Raw genomic sequence first — 5,490 nt, 5'->3', positions numbered from 1 at the left:
TAGTACAAACACATCAATAAAATCAAATAATTTGTGTCCAAAATTTAAACTTTGGACGTCTAAAATGTAGTGTGGTGGCATTTTTGTAATTAAAATACTATTATATAATTTTTTTATTTTTTTTTAAATTAAAAAGAATAGGCATCCAATGTTATAGAACTTTGGATGCCTATTGTTAACCCGCCCAAATAATAAGTCCAAAGTACGTAACTTTGGACGCCTATTATTAGGGGTTTCGTCTCAATTCTTATCAGTTTTACTCTCTACAAACCCTTTCGACCTGAAGAAAGAAACTCCTAAAGATCTATCAGTTTTACTCTCCACAAACCCTTCCGACCTGAAGAAAGAAACCCATCTATCAGTTTTACTCTCCACAAACCCTTCCGACCTGAAGAAAGAAACCCCTAAAGATCTATCAGATACTCTCCATAAATTCTTTCGACCTGAAGAGCGATTGAAGATTTGAAGGTGATGGCGGTGATGTGAACAGCGGCGAAGACCATCGGCGGCGACCACCATCGGCGATGACCAGCGACGGCAAGCTGCGGCTTCAAGCACGTTGGCGGCGAGCCGGCGAGCAGTGGCAACGACACCTCCGACGTTTCGATCTGCGTTTCCTTAGGTGCGGTGTTTCTTTTTTTTTTTTTTTTTTTTTTTTTTTTTTTTTTTTTTTTTTTTTAGTTTTTTCCTAGATTTCTACCATCTTTGTTTCACACTTTCACACTTTCACGGATAATATGTACTAATTTTTCATGTTTTATCCTTACAGATCTGGGATTGCGACAACCTAGGTTAGAAGGAGAAGAATATTTGTCAATATTTGCTGGTTTATTCAATGTAATTATTTTGGTTTATTTTTGTTCTAGTAAGTAGATACTTTCAATTACTTATGCTTACCCTCTTGATTGTGATTATTTTGTGCTGTTACATAAATACATAATGCATCATATAGGCTTATTTAAAAAGCCTTGTGATCTATAGAATGTTGCTTTTCCATAAGGCAAATATTCTCTTCAATGTTGAATTGCAGGATATGGTTTTTAAATGATTTCTTGGAACTGCCAAACCTCCACCAAGAGTTGATTAGAAATGTATTTTTAGTATACTTAATTTTAACCTTGTCCGTGTAAGTTCAACTTGAAACTACAAAAATATATACCCTAAGGTTCGCCATCAAGCACATTTTTCTATTCCATGAATCCATGATATCATACTCTTAGCAGGCTACTTCAATACCTATATTTTAAGAATCTGCTAGGCTATTGACTATTTTTCATCAATCATGGCAGTTTAAGCTTTTAACGTGGTGTTGATATACTATTTACAGGTCAAGTGGTTCTGCTTTAACTTTTGGGCTTGTGCAATTTGCCTTATCGGAATTTGAATTGATGGCAGAGGAGCTATTGATGAGTGACTCAATAATTAAGGTGAGTCTTTTTATTTCTCAATGGACTTTTATTTGCTTTAATTTCTTTTATTCTCTTACATTTCTCAGTTATGACAACATATTAAAGTTCATTACTAGAATCTGTCAACATGTTTTGGATGTTAGACTCTGTAGCTAGAGTTTTTTTTTTTTTACTCCGTATAACTTATTAATATCTCTACATAAGCAAAGTTAAAAAACAAAATTCAAAATTTAATTTTAAAACAATTGGAATAAAAAAAAAAAAAATCACTGGTCCCGATCACCGCCTCTGACGCCGCCGCATGGAAATTCACCGGTTCCAATTCCTTGCCTCTGACACTACCGCTCGATGATGGATTGTACGTGTTCAAGAACAAAGCTACTCTTCCTCCGAACTATCCGCCATGTTTTCTGTTGTGTTTCTTTGAAATGTGTTAAACAAAGCTAGTTGTACAGCCCTGCGAATCATCATCAACTTTTCTTTCATTCTTTCTTTGTGCTTCTGCATATGAGAGAAAGAGCCTAGCCCCCTCTCCACCATTATTTGCACCCAAAGGCAGTGAAGCACAAGGGACAATAGATTGAAGGAGGAGGATATTTGGGTGCTCCTCCATCAATCTGTTGCCCCTTGTGCTTCACTGCCTTTGGGTGCAAATAATGGTGCAGAGGGGCTTAGGCTCTCTCTCTCATATGCAGAAGCACAAAGAAAGAATGGAAGAAAAGTAGAAAAGTTGATGATGATTCGCAGGGCTGGACAACTAGCTTTGTTTAACACATTTCAAAGAAACACAAACAGAAAACATGGAGGATAGATTGGAGGAAGAATAGCTTTGTTGTTGGGCACGTAGAATCCGCCCTCCAGCGGTAGCCTCAGAGGCGAGGAATTGGATCCGGTGAATTTTCATGCTACATGTGATTTTTTTATTTTTTTAGGCCCAAAATTAGTAATAAGACAAAGGAGGAAATTGTTTGAACTTGTGAGGATTGTCATTCTGCTCTGAAGGGCATTTCAAAAGTTCATAAAAGAGAAATTATTGTGAGAGAGGAGGAAATTGTTCATGCAATGACTATTGGTAGTTTTTACTTTGCAGTGTTGAAAGCATTTGGTACAAATAAAGAATGATCAAGACCAATGTTATTAACAGGATACTATAGAGTATTGTAGTTCAAGTTTTGCATTTTTAGAGTGAACTGTATACAATGCAATCAAGCAGTATTGAATATGGAGTTAAAGCTTTGCACTCGGATATAAGCTGTTACGACAATTTCTGATTTTCCAAATTTGGTGGATGGCATCTTTTGTAGTACATTTCACTTTCCACTTCAGCATTATCTGAGCTTCTTGGCAAGTACTAGTATTGGTTAAGTTCTTCTTAACTTAATGATTCTGTATAGTTGTGTATTGCCAGATGCCTTGGGGCTCCAAAGCTGAATCACTCCTTTTTTTATTATTTTAAGATACTAATTAGCAATTTCATTTCTCTGACAGATTATTTTCCACCACATGGACCTTCTTTTGTACATAACTTATCTCTATTGTTGTGATTGTGGGGCCTTTAAGCTTTGGACTCGTCAGATTTAATTGGCTTGATTGATTGTTTCGGGTGTCTTTGCATTAAAATCGCTTGCTTCCCCTTCATGTTGCACCTACTAGGCTAGTAATGCTATTTGTCGACTCGTTCTTGCTGCAATCGCACACATGGTGTGTCTATCGTTAGCGTTTTCCTCTTTTCCGTTGGATATTACCTGTCCAAACTCACTGTCAGTCAATCACGGGATTTAATGATCTCCATCCAAAATATGATCAAATAAGCTTAATAGATATTTGTTTCCTGGTCTTATTCTTTGCAGCTCAGCAATTACAACTCCTTTGAAGGAGTTTTATATTGCAAACCACACTTTGATCAACTTTTCAAAATGACTGGTAGCTTGGACTAGAGTTCTGAAGGTAAAAGCAATTATCGAGTTCCATTTTCACCTATAATATAAGTCTTGTTTGTACCTCAAAGATTATTCTATCCCTTTCACCGCCTTGTGCAGGGGCTCCAAAAACGGTGAGGGAAAGAGCTGCAGATCAGGTACTAACATCTAGTTTCTAGATGGTTAAGGCACAGTGAAATTTTTGTTTTTGCACAATTTAATTTGTTGTGTTGTTTTGATCAAATTTCTGCTATTACTTATCATGAGCTAAATCGGACAGGGACACACAAGCAGCAAAGTTTCAAGCCTGTTTGCGGGTACTCAAGATAAATTGTTGCTTGCAAGAAAACAGTTTACCCCATTGAAAAGGTAAGATATTGCTAAATGTTATTAAGCTGGAAAAGAAAAGTTGGTTTAATGGATCCTCTATTCCTCTTTTTTTGGGGTGACGAGGGAAACCCGCAGCCACTACCTGAGGGTGTGCTGCACTACGTAAACCCCGCCTTGTGGCCCTAGCCAGCAAAGGATCACAGTTAGCTGACTGGCTCAAACCAAGAAGGCTGGGATTCGAACTCGTGACCTTGTGATTACACATATATATCTTTAGCCATCTTGGCTGGGGTGGGGTTACCCCTTTCCTACCTCATTCTTGTGTGTGCCAAATGGAGCACAAATGTATAGGTACATGAACCGATTTCAATCGAAGATCCTAATTCACATTGGATGTTGTTTCTATAGGTAGCGGTTGATGGAACATCGTACCACAGGGCTTGTTTCAAGTGCAGTCACGGCGGCTGTGTGATCAGTCCATCAAATTATGTAGCACACGAGCATAAGCTGTATTGCAGGCACCACCACACTTAGTTGTTCAAGGAAAAGGGGAACTTCAGCCAGTTGTATTCGAGAAATCTAAGGAGGTGCCGGTGACTGAGAATGGCACGGCCTGATCTGATCGTTTAATGCTTAAATGTTTATATATGTTCGTTCGGATATCATGGTTTGAGATCTGTTTTCCATGATGAAGTCTAAACATACATGTCAGCATTCCTCAATGCATTTTCAAGTGGTAACACTTGAGAGTTTTTCTGTAAGAATTCCATTTTGTTGTTGAATCAATCCTTGACAGTGCTTTTTTGAGTCTTTTCTTTAAATCATTTCATATGGGCATTGCTGCTTTTGCCCTTATGTGTGCCAGAAAATTTTTATGTGATATTTTTATAATGAATGATTGCAGGGGTCATCCTTTTTTTTTTTTTTTTTTTTTTTTTTGTTTTTTTCTCTCTTAACCTTTAGCCATATGTGTGTTTGGTAAATAGTTGTTAGGATTAGTTGATTGTAGAAAAGTGTTTGGTAAATTAATTGTTAGATAATAGCTGATTACATGCAAAATGATTTTATCAAAACGCTGATTGAAAAAACTACTATGAGCAGCTTTTTGAATTTTAACATTTTGGAGCAATAAATTGTTAAAAAAAAACTAATTAATCAAACATTCATTTAAAATATTTACAATTTAAGTTCATATTAAAAGTTACCAAATAGGGCCATAGTCAACCCTCATTAATTTTGTTTCTACTATTGGAATAGTGAGACTTCATTTAAGATAGTTACAATTTAAGTTCATATTAGAAGTTATTAGTGAAGAAGACATGCAAATCAACATAGAGAGTAAATAGAATACAAAAAATGAATTAAAAGTATAAGGAAATTTTATAGGAAAAATATTTGATGCACTATCAGTGTATAGATGCTATACACTAGCGATGAATCAAAATGCGACACATCATTTAAAAATAAATATAAGATTAAGGAGGTCTTTTTGTGCAAATAAATAATAGCCTTTAATTAATTATATTTATTTATTAACAGAAACTATACGCATAAACTATATATTCCCAAATTTGCAAGCTTCGTCTACTTATCAAACGGATATTTCGTAGCATAACCATGAAACAACCCAAGGCTTTGATGAGTATCCATTGAGAGCCCTCTGGGATGATGAATACTTTCCAAGGAGAATCAATAACAATGATTATTTTGTTGCCTGACTGGGACTACAACTACTGGCTTATAGTCATGAACTTCCCAAAGACCTACCCCTACTAGAGAGAAGATGATGGACACTTATCTTAATACACTACCTTCCCACTATTCTTGGCATG

The 5,490-nt window shown here is 36.2% G+C and overlaps 1 pseudogene; it reads left to right on the top strand.

Moving 5' to 3' along the window:
* Positions 1 to 245: 245 nt before the first annotated feature.
* Positions 246 to 4,308, top strand: LOC109191127 (annotated as a pseudogene).
* The last annotated feature ends 1,182 nt before the right edge of the window (positions 4,309 to 5,490 follow it).

The sequence above is a fragment of the Ipomoea nil genome, unplaced genomic scaffold, assembly GCF_001879475.1.
Source record: "Ipomoea nil cultivar Tokyo-kokei standard unplaced genomic scaffold, Asagao_1.1 scaffold1617, whole genome shotgun sequence".
In the NCBI taxonomy this organism is placed as follows: Eukaryota; Viridiplantae; Streptophyta; class Magnoliopsida; order Solanales; family Convolvulaceae; genus Ipomoea; species Ipomoea nil.
The sequence above is the reverse complement of the archived record's forward strand: the minus strand, read 5'-3'. Positions and strand labels throughout refer to the sequence as shown.